We start from the raw sequence: 14653 nt of genomic DNA, 5'->3' as shown, positions 1-14653 counted from the left end.
GCAGACCACTGCCTTCTTGCTGTATCCTCACATGGTGGAGAGAGAGAGAAAGCAAGCTCTCTGGTCTCTTCTCCGTAGGCCATTAATCCCATCAGAGGACCTTCTCTCATGGCCCTCTAAACCTACTTACCTCCCAAAGTCCCCATATCCAAATAGCATCACGTCGGGAGCATTCAGGCTTCAACAAATGAATGGTTGGGGGGTGGGCATAATTCAATCCATAGAAGGTAGGCAGAATAACAGCCGCCCCCCCCACACACAGATGTTCAAGTCCTAATCCTAAGAACTTGTGAATATGTTACCTTACATAGTAAAAGGGATTTTGCTGGTGTGGTTAAATTATTTAAGGACACCAAGTTGGGGTGATTATTCGGGATTATCTGGAGTGTGCGCAGTTTAGTTGCATGAATCTCAAAAAGTAAAGAACCTTTTCTGATTTTCAGGAAAATACGTATGACTACAGAATAGTTAGAGATACAGCACAGCTCCCGGGTCCTAGACGGGGCCGATCATAAGCAAAATTAATGGCTTCCCTCTACTCTAAGAATGTCCAACACCTGTCGGGCCCCTACTAGAAGGTTACACGCAGGTCACTGATCAACTCTTATGGCTCTCATCCCAAAATACAGGATTGGCCATACCCAAGCCATTACTAAGGCCAGTCCGATGGACAGAGAAGCAGGCTTTCTCTTATTCAAGCCTTCAGGGCTTCAGCCAGTTCAGCTACGCTACAGCTTGCTGACTCCCTACAAAGTCTTATGTCTCCTTGATCACTGGAGACCCTATGTGAGGAGGTCACAGGAGAGCACAAGTCAAGCAAGGAAGTGTCCTTTTGAGCCAAAGACTTAATGAGTGGGCGATTATAGGTCAGAACGCAGTCGCCACGCCTACATAAATGGTGGATATACATCAATCTGTAGCCACATCTTCAGCTTTTTCCCACTTCTGGGAAGGCCCAAAGACAAGCAGGCACTAGGCTAGAGGACATAGGCCGGTCAGGCACCAATGGCCTTGTTGCCCTCCAGGCCACTACACTTCGATTGTAACCCCAGGCCCTAACCATTCACCCACGACCTTCTGTGCACACAGCAGGAGATCATGCATGTCACAAATAAATCCATTCAAGTAAGTGCGACCTTGGGCCCCTTAAAGTCCCAGGGTATTTTAGAAGAGGTAGGTTTGATTGTCTGGATTTTAATGAGTTCATCTAGTCTGCCATGATGACTCCTGAGCACCCAAGAGAGGTGCTTCCTGCCCCAAGCAGTATACTTCCCCAAAGGCTCCCTGAGAACAGAAGACCAGGAAGAGGGATATTAGGCCATCAGGATTCTGGGGAAAATCAACTTCTAGAAAGGAGGAAGTCATAGGCAACATAGGAAGCTTTCCCTGTGCATCGCGCCCCTTCCACAGGCCTGTCCCTTACCCCACGAACCGTCACCCTGCCCCTGCTTTAGACTAGGAGGCAGACTTACAGGCTCATCAGAGATAAAGGGTCAAGCTGCCAATGGCATCCATGAGGCATGGCCCTACTCCTTAAACTAAACTCACATCTGAAGTCTGTCTCCTGTGTGTGACCGAGACCTTTTGGGGATCAGGAGTCAGACCTAGCACTCAACCCTCCAAACAGGCTAAGTGCCCTCCCTGTCCCCCTACCAGAGATGACTCATGGCTTCCATAGTCTTTAAGGGAGACTCACAAGATACAAGAAGTTTTCTTCCCCTAGAGCACTCTGGATCTGGCACCTTCTTTATCTCTAGGTTTTATCCCTTCAGTGGAGTAAGGACACGGAGTGTACCAGAGATTGAGAAACAACAGGGTCAGGGGTGCAACTTGTACAGGAAAGAGAACACGAAGTGATGAAATGAAATGGAATGTAGAAGCAGAGAGGAGGTTTGTCAATTTCTTATTTATTACATTATGTGGATGCATAAACTATAAGACAAAATGCATGAACATCGTATGCGTACAGCTGTGTGAGTTGTAACAAAGCCTACACAGCCATCTCACTAGCACGCAGATCAAGAAGCAGAACAAAACAAGTGCCCAAGAACAGATCCAGAATCATGCCTTTGGTGAGTTTTGAGGGTTTGGAGGGGCTGATGGAAGGAGAGGATAGTGTTTGGGATGATTGGTGCTCCTGGGAGTCTTAAGGCCTCTGAGAGCATGGATGGTCCTGGGGGAGTTGTTGAGCCTAGGGATTAAGACAGCTCATCAGTTGGGTGAGATGAGCGAATTGCAGGAAGCCCTTGTTTATGTAGTTCTAGTCACGGTGACCAGGTTGAGAAGGTGGGCTGGAGCTGGTCAAGGACAAATGAAGGAACTCAATGTTTTTAGGCAAATGTGCCCTATGGGCAGGAGAGGAATTCGGGAAAGCAGCCTCTCACATTAGTTTCGCAGTCTATCTACAAGAGTCAGTTTCCAGCAGCGTCACTTCCCCTCTGCTCCCTTACTGTAGTCTACCCCAACTAGAGAAGAGAAATGAATGGAGCACATGAGAAAAAGAAGTGGGCTGCGGTGAAGCTGCGGGGCAGAGAGATGGGGACTGGCTCAGGGAGGCAGAAAGCAACTGGGAGAAGGAGTAAGGAAAGAGGCACCCAGAATAGTGATAGGATCACAGAGCGAGAGGCCCGGGAATGAGCTGGAGGAGCTCACAACAGTGTAGACACTGGGAAGAGGAGAGAGTGCAGGGTCAGGGAAGGAACATGGGGACCAAGGATCATGGAGAAGCAGCAGAGGACATGGACATAAATTAGCTGTAGTCCCAGAGCTGTCCCTGCAGGTGGTCATGGTAGAGTTTAATCCTACCTTTAGGAAGATCCAATCTTGCTCAAAAAGGAACACCTCGCAAGAACCCGTATGACAAATATTACCGTGTAGTTCTCTGGTGTACAGATAACTTTGAGGAAATGTGTGGTACAACATTAGAGCCTCCACAGTATGTCCAGTCCAGATAATCCTGTACAAACTCATACTTGGGCTCACAGGGGTCTGTCCCAAAGGCTCAGAACACCCAAGGTAGGTAAAGAATCCACAAGGACGTACTGTTCTGCCAGCACAGTGGTGTGGGGACAACTCCGAGAGCAGAAGGCCTGAAGTGAGCGATTCTGTGTTACCAGATATATGAATGGGCATCAGTTAGAGGGATTCGTCCAGGACGAAGTGATTGTCATGGGCTGATGACCAGACATGAGGAATCCTTTGAGGGGGATCCCAGCCTTGTTGGTGCCCCCACCCACACGGAATCACTGACCTGTGTGTGTTCATGGAAGTGTCGTATCATCAGCTGATCTTGCTGACATCACCACCAACATGACATCAGTGTGGTATGGATGAAACATGGGTACTAGAGCCTTGCAGCAAGTTTCTAGGAGGAACATGGAGCCAGATCTCAAAGTACCATAGGATCAAATCCAGGAAATGTTCTTCCTGATTGTGAATCCTCAGGGTAGGACATTTATCACTCCTGTTCCTCACAGTTTTCCATATAAAATGGGAATAGGGCCGCCTGGGTGGCTCCGTTGCTCAAGCATCTGACTCTTGATTTCGGCTCAGGTCCTGATCTTAGGGTCCTGGGATCCAGCCCCAGGCGGGACTCTGCACTCAGTGTGAAGTCAGCTTGTCCCTCTCCCTCTCTCTCTCTCTCCCCGTCTGCTCCTCTCCCTGCTCACGTATGCACACATGCGTGCTCGTTCTCTCTCTTTCTCTAGAATAAATAAATAAAATAAAATTTTTAAATATATAAATAAAAGGGGAGTAGTTTTGACTTCCAAGGTTGGCGTGAGTAATTACAAAATTATTATTATTTTTTTAAAGATTTTATTTATTTATTTGACAGAGAGATCACAAGCAGACAGAGAGGCAGGCAGAGAGAGAGAGAGGGAAGCAGGCTCGCCGCCGAGCAGAGAGCCCGATGCGGGACTCGATCCCAGGACCCTGAGATCATGACCTGAGCCGAAGGCAGCGGCTTAACCCACTGAGCCACCCAGGCACCACGTAGTTACATAATTATTAAATATGAAAACATGTGAAGGGCCTGGGGCAGTGCCCAGCACATAATGCACGTGGCTCTGGTGTTATCTTTATTAATTTACTTATACTAATTACTATAATTAGTATGTGTTAGGAATAAAGTGGCAGCAGTCATTAGCATTACATTATAAATTAGGTTACATAACGTTTAAATCTCTCAAAAATAGGTAATGTATGGATGATGTCAACCTGTGGGATAGGAGCATCATCGTGTTTACAGCTGCACTGAGAGCAGTAAGATAGGTGAGACAATGGGAATGTCGGTGAGGCCTCCCATTCATGCTCATTTCAACTGGTGATGGTAGAGCACAAGACTACTGCGGTACTAACTATCGCCTTGAAGGTAGCATGACGCGAATAAACAGTGAAGGAGGGCACCCCCCATTTCGATGAGGAAGCAAGGTGCTGTTCTGACAGTGATGTTTCCCACCAGGCCCAAGGCCATGTCCCTGCCGGCGATCTGTGGAGGTCACACACAGGGCAAACCCTGTCCGACCCAGCCCTCCTGTCAGGACTGGGCAGACACAAGTGTCTAAATTTAGCCTTAAAATTGTCCATGCAAGGAGGACCTCCTCTGCTTTCTTCTGAGCCGTCTGCCCTGCACTACCAGCCTCCATGTCCCTCACCCCGACACAGGAGATCAGTCTCCCACTTCTCTCCCAGGGAAGGAAGTCAAAGGCACCTGCCACACACATTTGGCGTGGTCCCACCCCTCGGGCTGTGTCCCCTTAGACCCAGTTTTCCAGGCCTGTTTGTGTTCTTCGGGGTCATAGAGGACACACCCTGGACTCTGTCCCTCCACACAACCAAAGTCCCTTCCTTGACACCACTGCTGGGCTTTTCACATCCCAAATTTCTTTAAGAAAGTTTCTTGACATGCACTGTGAGTTTTGGTCCAAGAGGTCCCCGGCATCAGCACCGTCTGTAGTCGCTACGTGGAGACTAGAGGAGGAAGGAGATGAGCGACTGAGTGCTTCTGGGTAATCGGGGGCGTGGTTATGGACGTGATTCCTCAGTGAAGGAGAGCCCATGGGCAGGGAAGGAGAGTTAAAGATGCTGAAGGTTCTGTAAATAGGATGCGGATTCGGCCATTTCTGTGCAGTTCCTGGGTATCTAGTGCAGAAGCTACATAATGAAATACGTGCACATCACAAATGTACCCGCCCACTCGTCTTGACAAAGCTTTCACAGCCCTCCCTGCAGTACTTAGATGAAAAACTGGTCCTTGACAAACATCCCACAAAGACCACCATTAAAATGCTCAGAGCTGTTCATGGACTTAATGAGAGTAGAGTGTTCACAGTGTCTCACAGTCTTCGGGCAGATGTTTGGAAATGCAGGGGATGGCATGACATGGGAGAAATAGAGACATAGGTTAGATGGCCTCACTTCTATCTTCTCACTTCTATCTTGTCTTGTCCTCTTCCCAGACAAGAGGAGATCCTGGGGGTAGGCTCTGGTGCTGCACAAGTGTGTGGACCCCACAGAGCCCAGGCAAGAGCAGTACCATCAGCATGTGTGGAGAGAGTGATCAACAGAAGCTTGCTCTTTCTCAGACTATGTATGGGGAGAGACCCCACCAAATGTCATCCCTTTCCCTCCCGGGATTCAGCTCCATCTCATCACCCCAGGTGTAGCAGGGCCTAGAGAACAGAAAGCGGATTCAAAAGGCATGGAGAAGGGGAAGTTTCAGGTTGAGTGGGTAGGAAGCAAAGACAAGAAGCAGACAATAGCAGGAAGGAAATAATCCACAACTCCTGGGCTGTAGGAATAGCTAAGAGAACCACTCACAGTGCAGTTACATCTGCCTCTTAGTATCTGTGAAGGCACTGGCTCTGGTATTTGCTCACATTCTCCCCGGACATCATATCACTCTTTGTCACCTTTAGTTGGTTTTTATTAATCAGAAGACCTGAAAGGAACAGAAGCTATAACAGAAGGATCAGCACAGTGTGTCCAGATGTCCATAGATAAGGATATATTTTGGCCCGTAGATTTCAGACTCAGAGTCTAATGACACCTCAAGGCAGGTATAGACAGGAGCCAGGTCAGAGGACACAGTATCCTTTGGAACACTCCGTGGGGAGAGGGCCTGGGGTGGAAGTGACCATGTTGCCATCTTCATGAAGGCGGCCCATGTCAAAGAGTCCATGCAAGGGGATAGTGGACATGGGGCTTGGGTTAGGTCCATGAACCCCAAATGAGAAACTCTTCATTGGGAAATACATTCATACAGATGTGAGCATATTGATGATTTACTCTATATTCAAAAATTTCAAAGGATGCAGTAACTTTGACCATCTGTAAGAAGAAAGTGGAAGAGTGATAAGAGGTGGAGATGTTCTAGTGGGGCAGTGGGCCATGGTCTTGCTGTATCACCAGGGCCCATTGCACTTCCTCACCTCCTCAGCTGCAGCAAGGTCCAGGGGGTGATGCGTCTGTGGGGAAGAGCTGAACAACTTAAGTTATGATGAAATCATGAAACAGCTGGCTTGTGCCTAATGGGGATGATTCTCAAGTCTTTACCAACACATACCTGGGTAAGAGGAAAATAGTCAGTAAAAACTCTGCCCCGCCTCATGTTTAGAGATTCAAGATTCTCTTCATTTACCTGTAACCAAGCCTCCAAACGATGGAATTTATGGAAACCAATGAGTTTTCTTGGCCAGCAACCATTTGCAGGAGAATTTTTGCTCTTTGGTAACTTCTGGTGAGAATCCCCATGAAACTCATTGTGGTGGCCCTTCTCATGTCCATCAGGCACACTAATGTCTGAGTTTCAGTGAATAGTTTGGGGGTGATGCTGGAAGCAGTTACAGTCAGGCACAGCAGACAGGGACAATACCACAGTAGAGGTCACCAGGAGGATGTCCCGTGGTAGGGACCTAAAAAGCCCTGAGGGAGAGGTAAATTAGAACTGTCTCATAGCAAAACTTATTCTACCTTCTAATGTCAGAGAGAGGATGGATTCTATCCATCCAAGGATCTATCATCTTTGATCTCTGCAGCCCTGAGGGCAACAGAATGTTTCCCCGGGAACTAATGGCAGGGAACACACCAAGTCCCTTCCTGCCTTTGCCAGTTTGGAAGGTTCTGCAGAAAGCCAGAGCTTAAGAGGAGATAGTCAACCTCAGGATAGCCTGTGAGCCACAGCCCCACTCTTTAATCCTTTTGGAGATCAAGCATCTGGCCACCTACCAGAGTGGGAAATAGGAAATGGGAGAGAGTAGCTGGGACTCAATCAGACTTTCACATCATCCTCTTTTATTAGCTATATCCATCTTTCTTCCAAAAGGATCACCTAGATCACTATTTGTCTTTCCTTCCATGGGCACCATTCTTGGCATGGGATCCCACACCATGCCTTGGGAAGTCAGGTAAGAAAACAGGAAAATACCAAATCCCATGTCAGCCACTTGCAAAGGGAAGGAAAGAAAATTTGACCATTTTAGTGATGACAGTAAGCCCTAGCCACATCATGGATCAATCTACAGCAAATGTATATGTTTTGTGTCTTCCTCCAGGCAGAAAACTTGAGGCAGGTAGGCTCACAGGGAGCAGGAATCAAGCCTGAGGATAGAGGCAGCCATCATTCATTTACTCAGGACCAGGGATGATTTTTTTTTTCCTGAACTTTTTCCTGTTTAATTTTACTTATATTCTTAGCCTGATTGATAGGAACATCAGATGCAAATTGAAGATAATTGAATCTTCTATGAGCATTTGATGTGCATGGTGGCCATTTTCAGTTCCGGTGTCCCCGTCGACTTTACGTGACCCTGCTGAGCTCACCACCACCAAAGCATCAATCTAATATTGATAGAACATGGACACACACATCTGAGATTCCTCCAAAGTTTTCCATTAATCGCCCTGTGAAAAACAATGTTGAAATGAGCAAGGCCAGTCTCAAACTTCCCTAGCATCGCATCCAAGATGTGTTTCTTCCAGGTTGTGACATCTCAGATCAGGACGTTTATCGTCACTGTTCCTCCAAATACAGGGGTAAAATGAAACAAGCACATGGAGAAGCATGTGGCACGCAGTAGCGACTTGAGTATCTGTCGCTGGTTTTGCTTTTAGAGATCTTCGAAGTCATTATGGGTTACAAAGGCACTACAGGGGTGCCTGGGTGGCTCAGTGGGTTAAAGCCTCTGCCTTCAGCTCAGGTCATGATCCCAGGGTCCTGGGATCGAGTCCCATATCGGGCTCTCTGCTCAGGGGGGAGCCTGCTTCCCCCCTCTCTCTCTGCCTGCCTCTCTGCCTAGTCGTGATTTCTGTCTGTCGAATAAATAAAGAAAAAAATCTTTATATAAAAAAAGGCACTACAACCTTTGCAGTTTAAAACAACACAAATGTGTTATCTTACCGCTCTGAGGTCAGAAGTCCACAACGGGTCCAACCAGGCTAAAACCAATACATCAACAGGGCTGCTTTCCCTCTGGAGATCCTAGGGAAGAATCTATCTCCTTGTTCTTGAGGATTCTCTAGGACACTGTCATTTCTTGGCTCTTGGACCTCTTCTCCATCTTCAAAGCTCGCAACAGAGCGTCCCTCTCATGTCCTTCTTCCATTGTTTTTATTTTTAAGAGTTACTTATTTTAGAGAGAGAGAAAGAGCACAAGCAGGAGAGGCAGAGGGAGAGGGAGACAATCTCAATCTTACTGCCCATTACCCCGTTACCCCATCCTTCCATCCACCTCTCCTCCAGCAACCCTCAGTTTGTTCCCCAGAGGTAAGAGTCTCTTGTGGTTTGCCTCCCTCTTTGTTTGTATCTTATTTTATTTGTTTGTATCCTCTCTTCTTCTTCAGTCTAACGCTCTCCCAACTGAGCTATTTCGGCTGAGCTCCTCTTTGCTTCCTATTTTTGCTTTCCTTCTCCTACGTTCATCTGTCTTGTTTCTTAAATTCCACATGTGAGTGAAATCATGTAGTCTTTGTTTTTGTCTGACTGACCCATTTCTTAGCATAATACACTCTAGTTCCATCCATGTCATTGCAAATGACAAGATTCATTCTTTTTGATGACCGAGTAATTTATACACACACACACACACATGAAATATATATATATTTTTTCTATCTTCTTTATCTGTTCATCCATCGATCTTTTTCCATATTCTAACCCATTTAAAAAAATAACTCCAAAGTATGAATTGTCTAATACTACTTTACAAGAGCATCTCTATTTTTTTAAAGATTTTATTTATTTATTTGACAGACAGAGATGACAAGCAGGCAGAGAGGCAGGCAGAGAGAGAGGGGGGAAGCAGGCTCCCTGCTGAGCAGAGAGCGCAACGCGGGACTCGATCCCAGGACCCTGGGATCATGACCTGAGCCGAAGGCAGAGCCTTTAACCCACTGAGCCACCCAGGCGCCCCAAGCATCTGTATTTTTAAAGCACATCTATATTTTTAGTTACAATCGTTTAAATAAAAAGAATGAGATGGGAAGAAGAATTGAATGAAGGTATAGATAGAATCTGTTAACATGATGAGATGTTGACATTCTTTGTAGCTTATTAATGTTTGAACTTCCTTGAGTTTATTGATACATAATCCAGATAAAGAGTTGTGTGCCCATTTACACATTGCAACAAGCCACCTCTCATTCATTGCAATGCTTAGACCAAGAGAAAGTCATGGAGAACTCCCACACAGATAATATTTGAAATGCTTGGTGGTTCGTGGGCTGTATGACTAAGTGCCCTTTGGGAGTGTCATGGTCTTAGACCTTTGGGTGTGTGTGAGATGGCATGACATGAAGAAACTGGGAGAAACATTCAGGCCTGATACCAGGAGAGGCAAGTGCTGGCCTCTTCCATGTGTGGGGGCAGAGAAAGCCTCCAGGGAGGATGGGGTGCCCAGGACCACTGGATTATGATGCTGACCGAAGTCATCTATGAGCCATCATAACCTGGGGAGTGGAGCGAGCTCAGCAAAGCCAACCCCCATCCCTCCTTCCCTGCGTCCTACTCCATTAAGAACAGAGAGATGTGGTGAGTGTAAGCATACAGCACTGGGCCAAGAGCAGAGAGAAGGAGCCTTTTTCCAGGCAGGGGAGTAAGATACAGGGAAAAGAAACAGACAATAGGAAGTAAAACCAGCCCCAGGGCCTGGCTGCAGAAACTAGAGAGGCTGCTGAGACTAGGAGAGAAGCAGGCTCTTACAACCTGCTTTCTGGTCCTTGTTGACCTCTCTGCAAGGAATCCTATCATACTTGGTCAAATGTAATTTATTACTATCCAAATCACCACACAGGAACAGATGCTTGCAAAAGGGTCAGCACAGTGTGTCCAGATGTCCACTGACAAGCACACACTGCTTAGAGGTCATAGGTGGTCAGTCCCCGAGGCTCAGAAGCCCCGGAGCAGGTACAGAAAGAGTCAAGGGCTGCCAGATCTGTGAATACAGCCACCAGCAAGTGACTCGGGGGTGGAGTGCCTGCAGTGAGGGGCATTCTGGGTGACTCCATGCATGCCTGGGGTCCAAAATACAGGGCTGCATTCCGTGAGATGACATGACAAGAAACCTGGCAAAGGGCAACATACCCCTGTGAGCAAATCTGTTGGAAAGCGACCTCACTGGTCTTAGAATACAGAAGCATGGACTTAGCTAATCTGAAGATATCATTCATCCCTCAGGCCTGTTGATCATCTATAGAGAGAAAGTGCGTGGAAAACAAAGTAAAGAACTTTGGTAGGGTGGGAAAAAGAGCCCTGGTATTTCACTAGGACCTGCTGGATGTCAGGGAACCCCCCCTCCCCGCCCCGCCAAGCCGCAGCAGCCAAGGAGGTGTGTGTGGGAGATGCGGATGGGAAAGTGTCACGGCGTTATCCTGAAGCTGCATTTCTCACCCATTTTCCGACGTCAATATTTGTCGATATTGATATATTGACACCAGCAGTGTACTAGTATAATGTGGACAAAAGACAGATACAAGAGACGTGTAACAAGTTTCTGTTTAATCACCCTGTCAGAAACAATGGAAACAAGAATAGAGCCAAGCCTCAAACGACCCTAGGACCAGATCTAAGCTGTGCTCCTTCCTGGCTCTCTCTTTCCTCAGGACAGGACATTCATCCCCTCTGTCCCTCAGACTCTTTAATCTGATACGAGAATAATTTTTCTTCCAAAACGACTGGGATAGACTGCTAAACAACTTAAAGCACCTGTAACACACAGAGCCATGCCTGGTGCATGTTAGTCCCTCAGTGTATGTTGCTATTAGGATTGTTTTTGTGAATTTCTTCCTATTATTATGTATTAGTTCACTCTTGTTATGATTATAACACACCACCCCAGCCTTAGCCACATTTTTAGTATCTTAATGCAAATTTGATCTCTTGCATTTCTGTATGTCAGAACCTCACCCAGACTATAATCAACGTTTCAGCAGAGCTGTTTTCCCTTCTGTGGGAGTATCTGTGCCTTACTTGGTGACATTTCAGAGGCTGACAGTGTTCCGTGACCCTTGGCCTCCTGTGTTCAAATTCAAAGCCAACCATGCAGAATCTCTTTGACTCATTCTATTTTCATAACTATTTGTGATTCAATGTGGGAAATGTTCTCCGCTTTTAAGGACTCCTGTCATAACACTGAGCCACTGGATAATGCAGGGTCAATCTCCTCAACTCAGGTACTTCCCCAAAACACTCAGCTCCATTCACCATGTAGGCCATATATATATTCACAGGTTCAGGGGATCGAGAATGAGATGCAGGCATTTCTAGGGAGCCATTCTTCTCAATATGAAACATCATGAGCAAATTTAGTATATTTATTAGAAATAAAATTGCAGTGATAGGGGCACCTGAGTGGCTCAGTCAGTTAAGCATCCGACTCTTGATTTTGGCTCAGGTCATGACCTCAGGATCCTGAGACTGATCCCTGCATTGGGCTTCACACATGGTGGGGCAGAGAGAGGGGGGGAGTCTGCTGAAGTTTCTCTCTCCTGCTCCCCCTATCCCTCCCCCCATTCTCTCTCTCATTAAGATAAATAACTTTTTTTTGAATTTTATTTTTTTCAGTGTTCTAAAATTCACTGTTTATGCACCACACCCAGTGCTCCATGCAATACGTGCCCTCCACTCTTTTTTTCAAAAAGGAAAGAAAACTGCAGTGACAAATAAGGCTTTAAGTGAGGTCTACCCCATTTAAGCCAGAAGGAAGGAAGGAGCAAACAAACAAACAGATTGGGGGTGCTCTCTGGAGGAGAACAGCCTATGGACCCAACCAGTCCCTCCCCTCAGGGCTGGGCAGACACTCAGTGAATGGTCTGCCCCAGGTTCCCCCAACATGGTACACACCCAGGACTCGTCATGAGTTTCCACACAAGTCAGGGATTATGTCTGTTCACCCCACCCCAGCCCCAGGATGCCTCACCCTGGGTCAGGCCGTGCCCACTTGTGGGAAAGGAGTCTGGATTTAGTCTCAAAATTGCCTATGCAAGGGGGAACCTCCTCTGCTTTCTTCTGTGCCGTCTGCCCTGCCTGAGCAGCCTCTGCATTCTTTATCACGACACAGGAGGTCAGCGTCCCCACCCCACAAACAGAGTCCAACAGATGGAGGAATGTCACAGGCCTGTTGGGAAAAAATCCCCAAAATCCTGATAGTGACACTTGGCCTGGCCCTGTCCCTCAGGCTGCAGTCGCTTGTCACACCCAGCTCTCCAGGCCTGTGTATCCTCTGTGGAGGGCCCACCACAAGTCCAGAGTCCTCTTCCCGGACACTGCAGACTAACTTTTGACTTCGATCAAAAAAGAGAGAAAGAACATTAAGCAATGTTCACGCCATGCCTGCTGTGGTCTTATATCAGAGCCGCCTGTATCTCACAGTCTTTCAGTCCCAAGGGTCTTGTTGCCCCCAATGGTGTGCCTCCAAGCCAGAAGGAACAGACACAGGGATGTGGCTCTTTGATGAAGGAGAAACCAGAGTTATCAAAAAGGACTTGAGTGACTTGAGGAATTTTGTTAAGTTTAAAACCCGTCCCACCAGCACCCAGAGCAAGCAAGGGGTAGTCCACGGAGAGCAGCTCAGAACTGACAGTACTGAGTGTTGGTTGGGAAGGTGGCATGGTTTGGAAAGGCTGCTGCCATCCATAGTCTGGTAGAATTGTGGGGACTAGTATGGGCAGTTTTGTGTGCTAGGGAGGGTTGCTTGTTTGGAGAGACCAGTAGCTTTGAGCAACTGGAAAGTTCATATTTGGGGTAAGTTTGGATGTGTTGATTTGAGGAAGGCAGGACATTTGAGAGTGACTGTGGGTTTGGAGATTTTGGCGTTGTGGACAATGTGGAATTAGAGGGACGAGGATGGGTATTTGGAGACTTTTGAGGAATTTAGTCATTTAGAGCTTGAGAAATTTGGTGGTTTGGTTTAGGGCTTGACACACTTGAAGTTATGTGACTGGTGGATTTGGGGAGTTAGGTGGACATGGGAATTTGAGCATCATGGGAAATTTAGGACTTGAGTTTGGAAAGTTTGGAAATACTGATGCCTTGAGGGAGGATAGAGGTTTGGAGAGTTTTCTTGTGTTTGAAAAAGTGGGTATATTCGGGCAGTATGGTGTGCTTAGGAGGTTTGGAGGTTTGGAGAGGGTGAGTGGCATAAGGATATTGGTAGGTTTGGGGGCAGGTGATGGACATAGAACATGGTTGGGCTTGAGGGGGTTGACAGACATGAAACATTGGTGAATTTGGGGAGGTTGAGGCTTTGGCGTGTTTGGTTTTGAAGGCTAGTATTTTTGGAAGGTTGCTGATTTGTGGAAATTAGCAGCTTTAGGGATGTGGGTAGATTCATGGATGGTGGGATGTGTGGGATGATTAGGTGCTTTGGACATTTTCTTGGGTTTGAAGAGTGAGAGTTTGGGTGACACTGGTAAGTATGGTGAAGATGGGGTTTGGGAGAGGTTAACACATTGGAGGAGGCATAGTATATGGAGAGGTTTTGGAATCGGAGACATTGAATGTTTTATGGAGGTTGATGACTTAAGGTGTGCTTAAGGGTTTGGTTAAATTAGTAGATGTGAGTATTTTAGAAACTTGAAGAAATTGTTTGGTTTGTGGAGAATGGTAAGCTTGGAAATGGGGCTAGACCTCTATCAGATGGAATAGAGAAGGCCATGAATTGTTGATTCCATTAACATTGATTAGCTACATAGGGCAGGTCAATGTTACTCAACTATGGCACCTGATGGATGCAGGGCAGCGGTGTCCCACTCAAAACCAGGTATCTAGGAAAGCAACCAACTCTTTCCTTATGGAAGAGTGTGGTCAATGTAGCTAAGATCATCATTCCTCTTCTCCCTAGTCCTATTCCCAACCCAACTGGGGGGAGATAATAAGATTAGGGGATCAAGGTAGAGAAAGAAGAGGCAAAAAACTGGGTGAGGGAGCAAGGACTAAGGAAACAGAGCAGAGAACACAATGATGGGGAACAAAAAGTAGGAGCAGGAGCAGTGGTACAAATCACAGAAGAGAACATGGAACAAGGTGAGGTGGCAGAGAAAAGAAAGAAAAAGCAAGAAGGAGAAGGCGGACCAGTAATAGGGAAATAAAGGCCACAAATGTTCCTGCACTGTGGGTACAACTGAGGGAGCGAGTCACAGTACAAATACACTACAAGTT

The sequence above is a fragment of the Meles meles genome, chromosome 19 (assembly GCF_922984935.1).
Source record: "Meles meles chromosome 19, mMelMel3.1 paternal haplotype, whole genome shotgun sequence".
NCBI lineage: Eukaryota > Metazoa > Chordata > Mammalia > Carnivora > Mustelidae > Meles > Meles meles.
This window is presented reverse-complemented; position numbering follows the sequence as displayed.